The sequence below is a fragment of the Anolis carolinensis genome, chromosome 1 (assembly GCF_035594765.1).
Source record: "Anolis carolinensis isolate JA03-04 chromosome 1, rAnoCar3.1.pri, whole genome shotgun sequence".
Taxonomy (NCBI): domain Eukaryota; kingdom Metazoa; phylum Chordata; class Lepidosauria; order Squamata; family Dactyloidae; genus Anolis; species Anolis carolinensis.
This window is the reverse complement of record NC_085841.1, coordinates 244,592,955-244,608,790: the sequence shown is the minus strand read 5'-3', so window position 1 is coordinate 244,608,790 and position 15,836 is coordinate 244,592,955.

Genomic DNA, 15,836 nt, shown 5'->3' with positions numbered 1-15,836 from the left:
AGGGAAATTCACTCTGAAAGAGTTATCATGGGGAAAAGGTGTCTCTATCGAAGCCTTATAATCCCTCTTTGTTTCCACAATAAGACAAATTTCTGAAATCCAATTATCACAGGGACAGAAAGTGAGGTGACATCTTCTGAACAGGGACACAGACAGTGAAACAAACACCACAGGGATATTAACCTTTTCCTGTGTCATCCAAAGCTTTAAAAGATATATTTTTGGCTGGAGTTATGTGTAAAAAATGTACCTGTTCTGACTTACAAACAAATTCAGCTTAACAACAAACCTACAGAACCTATCTTCTTTGTAACTTCGGGACTGCCTGTAGTATCTCATATAGATTCAGGTACACACACATGGAAGCCGGCATTGGTTCAATTTGCATAGCAACATGCCAATGATGTACAAATACAGAGGGGAGGATATTCTATGTTTTATATCTCCCCCCATAAAACAAAACAGGAGTTCTCCAAGATATGTTTCCTTGTGCCTGTACTTCTGAAACAGACAGTAAAGATTTGTTTTTAATTCTCTTCCCCTCCTCATCATCCCAAACATCCATGATCAGGTAGCAGCCTAGGCTGACCTGAGACAAACTATACTGGCTCACCCAATCCAGGCACACTAGCTCAAAAATAACACAAGCCAGAAAATGATAGACTTATAAAGACAATGCATTTTCATTTTTAGCAAGTTTACACCATGACATCAATATTTTGTTCCTTCAAACAAGGATGGTAATTTTTCATATATATGCAAAACAAATGACTAGGTTTATCTAAACAAATGTCATAGTTGGCAATAGAAAAACTTCAGGATTCTCATCTGTCTCTACTGGAGAGATGGGATAAATGAGTCCTTTTCTTTTTTCAGTCTACATTTATATGTGGTTCATTATCAAATATTTCCAAATGCCTCTGTTCCAAATTACATTAAGAGAGATACTTTCTAATTGGACTCCCAATTGAAACAGTTACTATAAAAAGTAGTTTATACAACAGGGGGTAATCCAAAGATGTCAGAACTGGAGGTATTCGTTCTTCCTCCAGGACATGTGATATCATTTGCATTTCATGAACCCTTTCCTCGAGTTAAGTAGCAGCCAATAATGAAAGAACCAAGGAAGTGACAACTCCAGCCCATCCCCTGTTCGGATATCAGGCAGCATGCCAACATCTTAAATCAAGAAATAGTTTTCTAAAATCTACAAAGGTACTCACAGGAACACCTCAGCAAGCGAGAGTCCAAAAGTGGCAGGTTAAAACCCGGAACCTCAATCAGTGCTTGAGGAGAGACTCCCTCCTGGGCACACAGAAGACTGGGAAACTTAGAAGGCACTGAACAGACTGCACTCTGGCACTATTAAATGTAACTTTAGTCCCCCATATTTCTCTCAATGCAATAAACTTAAAACTTCAGTTAAACATTTAGAAATAGAAATTAAGCACCCACAAAAAAGGAGACAGGTGAACCAACCAAGCACAGGTGGACATGGTAGGTCTCCATATTTCTCAGTGTCTTATTAGGGAAAATGCTAGAAATTTGGAGACTAAAGGAAAAATTAATTTGTGGTGCAGTGCCCTCTGTTTGCCATTCCCTTGTAGCTCCATCCTTGTTCCTCCTTTTTTTCAAGCAGTCTTGAACTATAGATTGACTTGTGCTCAAATGGAGAGAAAGGCTCATTGGATCTCGGGTTGGAGGAAGGGATGAATGATGAGATGACTGAGGGAAGGGGAGGGTTGTTGGGTATGTATGGAAATGAAAACATCTTGGATTGGCGGACGACATCTATGGACACTCAAAAGACAACTGCTAATTTAACATCAGATCCTATTGCTCAGCCAACTGCAGTTTCTACTCAGGATCAACATCTCCTAATGACAGACAATTTTGCGGTGGACATTGCTGACCTAAGGATCAATAGAGGCAGATGGACCTCTAGGAGGGCGGTTTGTGACTCTCTGGCCCAAATCCTATCGAAAAGACCATGGGAAATAAGATTGAAAGCCATAACTTGGCTGCGGAGGGACTACCAGTCACTTGACCGCTCCACGTGTCTTTTAATTACACCGGAAGACAACTTATGGCTTGGTGAGCTATTGGCAATTCGATCTTGCCTAAAGAAATGGGGCATTACCATCAGAAGGGTAGTTGTGGACCCTCATATTCGCCCACTTATGGACACAGTGGTACCTGCTCGCCTTTTTCCATCAGGCCCCTGTAATAAATCCACAATAGCTCCCCGGTTAGGGCCCCCCCTCCTGGTCTGTACCAATTTGAAACTCCATCTGTCCCAGTTGCCCCTACTCAATCAGCCACACTTTCCCGCCCAAGAACACTTCCCCTGTTTAGTCCACTTAGTTCCCTCGATGGCTCTCCCTCCAGTTTAACATCGGAAGCATCCCTACCTGAAGCCCAAGGGAGACTATACTCCAGCCTTACTTCTTCTGAAAGTTGACTAGCCGCAGATCCCAACCATGTAGGGGGGGAGGGGGGACCGGAGGAGGGGGGCACCATTCAGGTCGTGTGGGGGAGGAGACTTGCGGGTCACCAACACCCTAGGGAGAAGCGCAACAGAGTGCTTGCGACCCTTGAAAAGGTAGGAAGTGGTAGGCCCCATGGCAGTCCCCTTAGCCTTAAGGTCTTGCTGATCAACGCCAGATCCGTCAATGGCAAGACCGCTGCCATTCAGGACTTGATCCTGGATGGGGGGGCGGATCTGGCTTGCATTACCGAGACCTGGCTGGACGAGCTGGGGGGAGTAAATCTCACTCAGCTGTGCCCACCAGGCTTCAGAGTGCATCAGCAGGCCAGGCTGGGGGGGCGCGGAGGAGGGGTCGCAGTTGTCTATCGGCAATCCATCGCCGTGGCCAGATGCCCTGTTCCGCAAGCATCTGGGTTTGAGTGTGTCCACCTGAGGGTGGGGAACCGTGATAGCGTGGGGTTTCTGCTGGTGTACCGCCCACCCCGTGACCCAGTAGTTTCCCTGACTAAGCTAGCAGAGGTGGTCTCCAATTCGGCCTTGGTCTCCCAGCGCCTGGTGGTGCTGGGAGACTTTAACATTCATGCTGAGACCCCTTTGACTGGTGCAGCTCATGATTTCATGGCCGCCATGACGACCATGGGGCTATCACAAATTATAACTGGTCCTACCCATCAGGCTGGACACACACTCGACCTAGTTTTTGTGGCGGACGGTGGAATGATCAAAGTGGAAGAACAAAACACCCTTCCTGTGTCATGGTCTGATCATTATCTGGTCAGTTTTAGACTTTCGGCGACCCTAAACCTCCGCAGGGGTGGAGGACAAATTAAGATCGTCCGCCCCAGGAGACTGATGGATCCGGAGGGATTCCTGAGGAATCTTGGGGTTCTTCCTGCCATGGAGCCTGGCGATCCTGTCGACGTCTTGGTCGATCTCTATAACAGGGAAGTGACCAGGGCGATAGATACGATCGCTCCCGAACGCCCCATCAGATTGCGTCATGACAAGCCGTCTCCCTGGTTCACCGGGGAGCTGGCTGTGATGAAGCATACGAGGAGGGGGCTAGAGCGCACTTGGAGGAGTTCTCAGGACGTGTCCGACCGAGCACGGGCTACAGGCTCTCTTAGGGCGTATACCGTGGCTATACGGGCAGCCAAGGAGTCCTACATGACTACCCGTATAGCGTCTGCAGCAAATAGATCATCGGAGTTGTTTCGGGTCGTTGGGGAACTCCTTCAGCCACCTGTGGTGGAGGAGACTTTTGACGACCCAGCAACTCGGTGTCGCGATTTCGCACACCATTTTGCGGACAAAGTCGCTCAGATACGCCTTGAGCTCGACTCCAATTTCACCACAGTGCCAGGGGAGGTGATTGAGGTGTCTGCTTGTCCAATTTTGTGGGATTCTTTTAGGCTTGTTCTTCCTGAGACCGTGGTGGAGGTCCTTGGGGCGGTGAGGGCAACCACGTCGGCTCTGGACCCTTGCCCGTCTTGGCTAATTAAATCGGCCAGGGAGGGGCTGGTTGATTGGTTTGTGTTGATCATTAATGCATCGTTGGAGCAGGGGGTTTTTCCATCTTACCTGAAACAAGCTGTGGTTCGTCCACTCCTTAAAAAGGTTTCCCTTGACTCCACGGTGCTGAACAATTTCAGACCAATCTCCAACCTCCCTTTCTTGGGTAAGGTGCTGGAGCGGGTGGTTGCCTCCCAGCTCCAGGGCTTTCTAGATGACATCAACTACCTAGATCAGTCACAGTCTGGTTTCAGGCCTGGTCACGGCACCGAGACAGCCTTGGTCGCCTTGGTGGATGACCTCCGTAGAGAGCTGGACAGGGGGAGTGTGACCCTGTTGGTTCTCTTGGACATCTCAACGGCTTTCAATACCATCGATCATGGTATCCTTCTGGGACGACTCTCTGGGATGGGTCTCGGGGGCACGGTTTTTGTCGTGGCTCTGATCCTTCCTGGAGGGTCGATCCCAGATGGTGAAGCTGGGAGATGCCTGCTCGGACCCCTGGCCTTTGAGCTGTGGGGTCCTACAAGGCTCTACTCTGTCGCCCATGCTCTTTAACATCTACATGAAACCGCTGGGAGAGATCATCCGGAGTTTTGGAGTTGGGTGTCGCCTCTATGCAGATGACGCACAACTCTATTACTCCTTTCCACCTAATTCCAAGGAGGCCTCTTGGGTGCTGGACGAGTGCCTGGCCGCTGTGTCTATCTGGATGAGGAGGAACAGGCTGAAGATCAATCCCGACAAGACAGAGGTCCTCCTGGTCGATCGTAATCCTGACTGGGGTATAGGGTGGCAACCTGTGCTGGACGGGGTAACACTCCCCCTGAAGCCACAGGTCCGCAGTCTGGGAGTCCTCTTGGATTCATTGCTTTCGCTTGAGGCTCAGGCGTCGGCGGTGTCTGGGAGGGCCTTTGCACAATTGAGACTCGTGCGCCAACTGCGACCGTACCTCACGAAGGCTGATCTGGCCGGGGTGGTCCATGCCTTGGTCACCTCCAGACTGGACTACTGTAATGCGCTCTACGTGGGGCTGCCCTTGAAAATGGCTCGGAAGTTCCAACTAGTCCAACGAGCGGCAGCCAGGATGTTAACTGGGGCCCCTTACAAAGAGAGGTCAACCCTCCTGTTCAAGGAGCTCCACTGGCTGCCATTTATTTTCCGAGGCCAATTCAAGGTGCAGGTGCTTACCTACAAAGCCCTGAACGGTTTGGGACCATCCTACCTCCGTGACCGCATCTCCGTCTACGAACCCACGCGTTCACTTCGGTCATCTGGAGAGGCCCTGCTCGTGATCCCGCCTGCGTTGCAAGTGCGGTTGGTGGGGACACGAGACAGGGCCTTCTCTGTGGTGGCCCCCCGACTCTGGAACACCCTCCCCAAGGATCTCAGACAGGCCCCTACATTGGCAGTCTTCAGAAAGAACTTGAAGACCTGGCTGTTCCAATGTGCCTTCCCAGATTAATAGGAAATCTCCAATACCAAGTCCTATAAGCACTTTATTAGAACTTAGATTGCATATCGCACCCTGCACTTGCCCTAGAAGCCTTATATATCACCTGTCACATCAGCACTTTTAATCTTGTACCCATTACTCTGGCCCGGCCCAGTTTTATTGTGTTTTAGCGTATTGTTTACTGCTTGTTGTTTATACTGTTTTAATTGTTTTAATTTGCCTTTTGTTTTGTATTGTTATATTGTGTGTTGAGGCCTTGGCCTTTGTAAGCCGCATCGAGTCCTTCGGGAGATGCTAGCGGGGTACAAATAAAGTTTAATAATAATAATAATAATAATAATAATAATAATAATAATAGATTGACCTACTGGATATTTTATTCATTTATTTACAGTATTTGTATTCCGCCCTTCTCACCCCGAAGGGGACTCAGGGCGGATCACATTACACATAAAGGCAAACATTCAATGCCTTTTAACATAGAACAAAGACAAACAAACATAGGCTCCGAGCAGCCTCGAACTCATGACCTCCTGGTCAGAGTGATTCATTGCAGTTAATTGCAGCTGGCTTACTCTCCCGCCTGCGCCACAGCCTGGAAAAGGATGTATGGAAAAGAATGCTTTCCCCTGTCCTTCAATAGGCTGATCTGTAAACAGCATAGAACAAAATGAGCACCAAATAAGGAGACTAGGGACTAAATCCCATTCTCTCCCTCTCCTCCTCCTGTTTTAAAACATTTGTAATCCATTGAGGGTAGAATTTATGACAAAGCTCTTCCCATGATGCAAGGGAACTTTCTGTCAGCTCCATTAGGATTCATTAGGGAAAAGTCAGAAATAGTTAGAAAAAAGGGAATGGGGAGAACACATAGATCATGTTCTTGACTAAGGGACTGGGATGTAACTGGAGAAAACACCTCAAAACATGTGGAATAGGAGCTGTCAAATGTACCTGGGTTGAATCACTTCTGTGACCGGGAGTAAGGGGGATTACTGTGGGTAGTCCCCTACCAAGCATTGACATTTATCTCCCAAAATCCTGCTTCATGATAATTTTTAATTAATGTAATCACTGGAAATACCAACATTTCAAAATATCTTTTTTCTGTTTGCACTGCTAGACTTTTTAATCTTGAACTTCTGCAATGTATTGAGATTGGAGAAAAGCTGGAATCCCCAGAGTACGGACTCTTTAATTATTCCTTCAAACTGCTCTGCCCCCTCCCCCGCCCCCCAATGTAAATAAGTCAGAAATACATTATCCACATTGCAGTGTTTTTTTAATTTGGTGTGCGTAACTGAAAAAACAGAAGGAATGAGGGAGCAATGAGCTTTGGTAAATTCTTCAACCTAAAGCAGTGGTTCTCAAACTGTGGGTCCCCAGATGTTTTGGCCTTGAACTCCCAGAAAACCTAACAGCTGGTAAACAGGCTGGGATTTCTGGGAGTTGTAGGCCAAAAACCTGGGGACTCACAGGTTGAGAACCACTGACCTAAAGAAAAGTTTTGCGATGCAAGCAAACCTGCTCTCCGACCTCCCAGCCATACAAGGGCACAATTGTAATGGGTGAACTCCATTGGGTTGCTGCAAACACAGCACAAGAAACACTTCAAAGGAGCCTCCTGTTTTTCTCCCTTTGCTCCGACCCTCCATCTCTTGCTCTCATTCAGAGGTCTGGATTCCAAGAGGTTTCTCTACTGCCAGGACAATGAATCAGTATCTCCCTTCTCCTCCAGAGCGACTGTTATGCCCCAAGGCAGCGTGAGCACTCGAAAACCAGGCAGGAGTCAATATAACATATAATATCTTTATTAAGGAAAATATAAATCCAGAAGAAAATAGTTAGAGAGTTCGAGGAGGAAATAGTTCTTTCTGAAAAGTCAAATATGATCCCAGATGGATGATAGGAAAGGTCCAATATTATAATCCACAATGAGAACTCGTTAGCTCTCCCAAACAATCAAAATCCATGAATGGCAACAAGGAAACAAGGCTGACAGAAAACAGAGTTCTATCCTCAGGCGATGCTGTGAAGTGATCAAGGCAGCAGGTTGTCAAAACAGAAGCAAACTTGAAACAGGAACAGGGAAATAACAACCGGGGTAAGATTAAGGTCTCCTCACGAGTCGCGGCACTACTCGGCCCGACTGGAATTGGAACTAGAAAGACTTGGCTTGGAAACTGGAGCTTGACGGAGCTACCTCACTCCAGTTTAGCAACATTGACACCACAAAGACTCTACAGTGCAAAGCGCTTTTAAGGATCCTAAACCAAATCCCAAGTAGGAGAGCAATACTCCCAAAAAGTTCCCATGGGAACTGTAATCATTATCCCCTCGAGATGCCAGATGTTGACTTTTACGAAGATTTTGTTTGAAACTCCTCTCACGACTCAAAAATTCTCTCTGATTAAAAACCTCATTCTCAGGCGAACTGGGAACATCTGGCCCAGACAAGGGAAACTCCCTTCCCATTAACTGCTCTTCCTGGCAGATTTCTCCAGGCACCTGGAGCTGTAAAGGGTTTTCCGAACTGGGTGAAAAGTCATAGTAAGCCCCATTTGTGTCAGAGTTCAACTCCTGATCAGGCTCCGAAGCCATGGTTGGCTCTGGCTGGGGTATAACAGCAACAGGATGGGAGGGAGGAAAAAGCCCTGGTATCTCTAGAGGTTTTTTTCTTTCTTTTTTTTCAAAGTTTTCATTTTAAAAATAAGTAATGGGCAGGGACTGCACTCACCAGTGTGATAAATCTGAAAACAGATTATTTCAGGAGAGAAGGCAAGAAGGAACATATGATAAGGAATGACAAATGGAACTATATGCTTTATAAGACTACAGGACTAAACAAACACTGCGATAATATGATCCTTCCCCTACCCCCAATGGGATAAGGTCTACAGTGGTTCCTATCCATGTGGCGCTGCTATTTCTGCTAGTTAGTTATATTTGCCCTTTTCTTAATGCCACAGTCTACAGCATCCTTAAACCCAATTGTAATGTGGGATTATCATTCAGACTCTTGAAAGAAAACAGCACTTTTCTCACAGGGATTTAAATGATTAGATGAAGCTTTCAAAAACATATTATTCAGCAAAGCTGCTGTCAGTTGCTTAACCAGCAATAATCTCCACTTGTATATTGCAAAAGCTGAACAAATAGAGACAATATTGTTTTGTTTTCATATTCAGAGAAGGAATTGCTGACCCAGTTTGTCCATGGCTTTATTGGTGAATTTATCATGCCATGGTTTACATTTGATTTGCAGCAATTGCCATCTCTTTTTGAATAAATAAACTGATGGGCTTGGAAATTGCTCAGCTTTGACATCTAATTGTAGTACCATACCATGTTCCATTTTATTTATTTATTTTTGAACATAGATTCCTATAGTTATTATTTCACAGGTCAGTTCATTAAGTGTCAGTTTATAAACTCTTCAGATGTTTGGGAAATAAATGCCACCTAACCACACATCCCCCCCCCCAACAACAAATGCATGAGGTATACTAAGATCTCATATGCTACCAGATCAAATATCTTATTTGACAAAATCATGTAGTTTCCTACTCTAACACATGCTATTGTAGGTCCTGTCAAGCCATCCAATAAGTTGATGTTAGCTCACAAATGGTGCTTATAAAGGTAGCCAGGCTATCTAATCTTCTGAACCTTTGGAGATAACTCAGTGCCTTGAATATATTTGTAGCATGTTTGATTTGGATGTGGTGGTAGAAAAAGTATTTTATGTCGCATAACTATCTGGTTGTCCTAATCTAACTCAAATGGCTTTTTTTAAAAACAAAAGAGGAGAAAGCCAGGTTCAGAGACAAACCAACAGTGACATACCTAGCATATATGATACTCAATGCCAATCATTTTTGACATACACCTACTCAAATCATTTTCAATAATAATGAAATGGCCAGAAATGAAAAGCGGCAAATATTCCCTTTTGGTGAACTATATATATAAGCATGTCAGTAATAATTAATTAACATGGAATATTGCATTACAAAAAAGGAGAAAGGAAGTAATGGATTATTATGCTTAAATTAACTTTTTTTTAAAAAGCAGTATGATGTCTAGTGCCTCTTCCTTTTCAGAATGCAGCCTGGATATCTGGTATTTCTCACTCAATATATGGTGAGAATCTTTGCTGTAAAATTCTAAGCATTACTTTACTTGCATGGAAGATTAATCCAACACTCCAATAGTAACTTCAGTCCTTAATACTTCTAATTATTTTTAATCTTTGCTTTGGTTTCAGTCCTGAGGATCTGGGGGTATATGATTCATACTTACTTTAAAGATTCATTTAACTTAGGATTCAAATTACCATGACATACACCAAAAACAAGATGTTAGCCCTTCCTAACAAGCATATGTCTATCCATTCGTTTTCTACACAATACATTCATCTATACTCTAACTAGCTTACATCTCCTTTCTACTGGGGACATTCTCAAGAAACCTGGGGAAAATTAAATGAATCTTATGTTATTCTGGAAACCCTATAATGGTTGTCATGTCTTTGCCCTGCATGCTGATATGCATATTGTGTTGCAAAAAAGAAGACAAAAAAAGAAACAACTTTGTTCTTTCCAGCCAAAGCAAGCTCTTTTCCATCGAGACTAGAATGTACTCTGCAGTATTTTTCTGTTTCCAGATAAGCTGGGCTTGCTTCTTTGAATCAAATCTTATTAGAATCTGAGCCAGGTAATGATTTTAACATATGCCAGCTACAATGCCTAGAATCTGGATTTACTCTGGGCAGTTGGATCAAATGGAAATCTCCATTGAATTCACCATTGTGCAGAGAAGAAAAATCAGTAAAGAAAGAAATTATAACTCACACGAGGACAAATGCAAAAAAAGGGAAGAAGGAAAGATTCTACAGGCTTTTTAAGACTAACTATTTTGGCATGAGCTTTTGTAGATATCAATTCACATCTTCAGTTATTGCCTCTGAGGAAGTGGATTAATACCCACAAATGTTTGTGCTAAAATATATACCAATTGTCAGAATTGTCCTGTGCGTGTGCGCAGGCCTTTCAATCGACCGCGGGGTCGATTGGAAGGCCTGCGCAGGTGCACAGGACCATCGACCATCGTCCTCGGCCTCCTTCCCCAGAGTCCGCCCCCCCCCCTCCCATTGACTGAGCCCGTGACGCCCCGCCCACCAGAGGCCCCCCATTGGCTGCGTGCCGCCCTCCGGCCTTGATTGACGGGCAGCAAGGAGGGGCTTGTGTGGGCAGAAAAAGAGAGAGGGACAGAAAGATGGAGGCCTCAGAGAAAAGAAGAAGGAGAAGCCCTGAGGGAGGGAGGGGGAGGGAGGGAGGGAGATTGGGGACATGCCTTTCTTGTTTGTGGGTCTCTCTGGCTTCTCGCGTGGGGTAGTGAGGAGGAGGAGGAGGAATGCCCTGTGTTGAGAGGCGAGGGCCAGGCCCGTCCTTGGCTGGGCGCAGGGCTCTCTGGGGAAGGGAGAATTACAACTCCCAGGTCGACGGGCGGGCGGCGGGCAACAGCAAGGGAGAGCAGGAGGGCGGCCACACAGATGGGTGGCTAGGCCTTCCGCCGCCACTGCCGCTGCCACCGGTATTTATTTTTGGGGAGGGGAGCAAAATTCAGGAGGGTCACCAAAATTCCGGTCGCCTACTTCCAAAATTACCTCGGGACAGCTCTGATAGCTTCAGTCCAAAATGAAGGGGCATTATTTTGACTTTCCAATACAGATACAGACTTTTGCAAGGCCAGCATAGCCTATGCATTCTTCTTTCTTTACTTTTATTTTCTTTCTCCTGCTCTATTTCTCTAGATGTCTCACGGTGTCGGCCGCTAAAAGGTGTCATGTAAATATGAAGAGATATAGATGCAGCTTGAAAATATGAAACCTTTTGCTGAGTTGTGGGCATGCAATTGTATTATCTGCACAGCAAGACATCTTTTCAGACACACACATTCCTCTGGAGCCTCACAAAATGCATGGCAGTATAAGTGAGTGGCAAGGGTGTTTTGGGAAAATTGATTTTGGCAGGCTCGGCAAGAATCTAAATGCTGGAAAAAATAATGGAAGAAGGATGAGACACTTTTATAATTGTCAGTCTTACAGCAGGAAAATCCTCTCCTCCCCACCTCCCAGCCTTCTTTCAATATGACAATGATGGATAACAGCTAAAAATATGAATGCCCTGCAACCTCTTGGGTTAATGGGCTAGCCCATTAACAGACAACCATGATTCCCAAGAAAGGAGGATATAACAGAGTTATCTACATACAGAAATGACTAAAAGAAGTATGGTTCCTGCTGTGTAACTAGGGATGGGTAGGTGTTCTGCAGGAGACAGCACTTTGTTATGATTGGTAATTTAGTTTGTTATGGATTCAGAAATACAATTCCCAATCTATTTGTCTTCTCCACCAAGCACACATAGACACACACATAAGAACACACATGAGAACATACCAATTCCCAAATTATTGTTTTAACCTGTTTCATACATCATTTGCACATTAAGAATTTCTCATATCACATTTATTAGAAAATGCTGTGCCAAAAATTCTTTTTGATTACAGCAGTTTTCGAAGAAGGAGTCATTTTATGACTTTATCACATAAACCGCCAGAATTGGCTTCCCCTGTTGATCCCTATGCAATGCAGGAAGCTTCCCGTGTTGTCGCCGTGGTGGCATATACCAATTCCTCCCTAGTTGCATGCTGGAGCAACTAGAGAGGAATATACCAATTCCTCCCTAGTTGCATGCTGGATGTAGCTCTACATTATGGGATGGGAGCCAGCGGGCTCTGTGGTGCAAATAGAGGGGAACCAACATATGCAACTGAAATTACCCCGTATGATGAGGTCATTTGTGTCTTGCATCACAAAAAGGAGGAAGTGGGGGAGAGGGAATGTGGCGGCACTGCCATCATTTCTTGGTGAGGGACTGGGCATGCAGAGGTTATTGTTGCTTCTCCTTGATCCTGTTATTCCACAATTTCCTAGAGAGGCAATTAAAAAGGTAGCAAAATAAGAAAGAAGAGAGCAAAAGATTCCAGGGATTAGAAGGGGGACCCTTACCAGGGTATCCCTATCAAAAGATCCCGCATTATGCCAATTCTTATCATAAACCCTAAATCTGCATTTTCTTCATACTTCACTATTTTCTTTTGGGGAATGAAGTCCTGGTGCTCCAAAATCCAATGGATTGCCAGCTCAAGGTTTTGTACTCTGGTTACTAAGAGGAATGACTGTTGGTACAATCACTGCAATCTACAGCAAAGCAGCATTTAGATGGTCAATTCCACTACCTTTCCCTGCTTAATACTGATGATTGATTGCTGATGCCTTAAGAATACAAACTGTTTTTCTGTCAACAGCAAAGGACAGAATTGCGTTAAGAAAACAGATCTTCTTCCTCTAACTTTACATCTACATATTGATTTTTAATCAGTCCCCCTTCTACCTGACCCTGATGTGGCAGAAAAAGTCAAAGCATGTTCTATCCCTGCCATTCGCAAGTGTGTCATCTATTACCTCATTAAGGAGAAAGTAGATGCATGCCCTACTTTTTCCTCAGTTCAATCTTTTCGAAAGTTTTTTTAATCACTTTTGTTTCAGTTAGCATCAGTTTTGCACTGATTAACCAAATGTTTTCCTTCCCTTCTGGTGGAATAAAGAGATCAAAAGAAATCTCATAGAACTAACTTGCAACTTGCCAAATTCTTTGAAACCTGGAGCAGAATATTTCCCAGTTGCCAAAGACAATTCATTGCCTACAGACTGGCACGAAAGTATAGTGCGATGTATATGCAGAATTTGAGGGATAAATTAAAAGCATTAGCAGTGGGTGATCCACATCTCTTTAAAAAGAATATATCCCATTTATTTGTAAAACCAGGGTCAGAGAGATCATTTTAAAAGCAAAGAGGATATGAGAGTGGGAAGTACAGATCTTCCCCCACACACTGCTCTATTTGACATCAATTTTCAACACATAATCAGTGCCCATTTTAACTGTTAAAGTGCTCCAAGGATTAGGGGCAATGCCACCTGAATGATCATTTCCTTCTGTAAGTGTGTATAGTACTCTGAGATGCTCTTTCAAGCGTTCCAACCAAAAAAGGTAGAATTGGTAGCTGCTGGAAATCTTTTTCCTTTGTGGCACAAAGTTTGTGAAACATGTTGATGTTGAAGCTGCTATTCTCCACGGCACTGGATTACAGCAGATTACAGTCCCAAAAATGCCCCCTTAATGTCCTACACATTTAGTCTTTTAACCTATAAACCTTAGCCTTCAAGAACAAGAGAGAAAATTGGTAAGTGACAAATCACAAATCGGAGTCATCTGACATGCGTATTCTGTCTTGATATTGAGAATAATAGTGCTCCAAAGCAGTCAGACCAAACCCAAAAAAGAGCCAGTCCAGAGTATCTTTCTAATAGGTCCTATCTGTTATACAGTAGAGTCTCTCGTATCCAACATAAATGGGCCGGCAGAACGTTGGATAAGTGAAAATGTTGGATAATGAGGGATTAAGAAAACCTATTAAACATCAAATTACATTATGATTTTACAAATTAAGCACCAAAACATCATGTGTTACAACAAATCGACCGAAAAAGCAGTTCAGTACATGATAACGTTATGTAGTAATTACTGTAATTACAAATTTAGCACCAAAACATTGCAATGTATTGAAAACATTGACTAAAAAACATTGACTACTAAAAGACCGACTGCGTTGGATAATATAGAATGTTGGATAAGTGGAAGTTGGATAAGCGAGACTACTGTAGTTTGTAAAGACACTGTAATGTATGGATTCACTGAAAAACTATGTGTAAGAAGCTGATTGGCCGAACCTGCAAGGAGCTGGGAATTTGATTGGATACTTTTTCTGTCATGCTGCTGGAGAGCCGGTTTGAGCTGGTTTACCTCAGAGAGAGTGTGTAAGCTGACTGAGAAACAGCCAGGAGAGAAGATGGCTGCCTGCTCTCTGAGGCCTTGATATTTCTGAGGCAATGAAGCAGATTTATGGACTTTAAAAGGACTGTGTATGTCTGCTGGTCTCTGTAAGCAATCAGAGGGACTATTGTAAATATCATTGCTCTGTTTACCTCTCAAAATTAGTAAAGTTCCTGTGTTATTTGTTCTACAATCCTGAGTGCTGCGTCATTACCCTGCAGGATAACTTTGGGTTCTCAGCCACATATAAGAGCTTCCATTTAACATCTACAATCTCCAACACTGTCTACTTTTCTTACTTCTTTCAATATGGGCAGTGAAATCTGTGGTAAATAGTGAAGTAAATGACCTTTTGTTGAGGACTAATATATCTTGGTCAGTGAAGCATTTAGCATTTCACAGAGCCTGCCAGTATTGAGTTACTCTGTCATCAACAGTCAATTAAATATGCTAGACTGTAAATCTACAGCAGTAACCCTGGGATTACAGCCTGCATTTCCAAGCAAGCACTTCAGGCAAAAGCTTGAAATGGTAACTATGTAGAATAAAGAAGAACGATTATTGGACATCATTTTTCTCTCCCTCATTCCCCTAGCCCCAGCCTTGTATAACTCTCAGTGATATCCCAATGGGATACTGTACAGTGTTTTTACACACTTTAAAGTTTAATTACTCTCTTTGTTGTTGTCCATTGGACAATCAGCCACCTATGAAATGAAGCTTTTTGGAAGGCACTTTATTTGTTGAAAAGACCCAGAACAAAGACTGATGAAGCGCACAAGACTGGTTATTTTGATAATATTCAGAATATGGTATGAAAACATTCTCTCTTTTTTTGTGATGTTAGGATTTGCATTTGACACATCAGCAAAGGTGTTAAGTGAACAAGGCAAAAAGGACATTAGGTGCAAAGTGGACTTTCCCCACTGAGTCGCAGCATGCTGAAAACTATTTCTAAGTCCAATTCAAACTGCCAAGTCTGGTGCCAGCACGCAACATCAAGCTTTGGCTGGGATTTTACTACCACTGACCAAACTACTATGACTGTTTGCATAGATCAGTGGTTCTCAACCTGTGGGTCCCCAGATGTTTTGGTCTTCAACCTCCAGAAGTCCTAACAGCTGGTAAAATGGCTGGGATTTCTGGGAGTTATAGGCCAAAACACCTGGGGACCCATAGGTCGAAAATCACTGATATAGATGGATTGCAGTCTGGAGATAACCCTGCAAAAATTATGATTTTTACTTCTGATGTCCCAAAAAGTAGGGATACAGATAATGCAGCCCCATAGTACTTTGAACATATCATGAGAAAACATGATTCACTAGAAAAGACACTAATGTTTGGTAAGGTGGAAGGAAAAGAAGAAGATGGATAAATTCAAACAAGGGAGACACAGCCTTAAGTCTTTAAGACC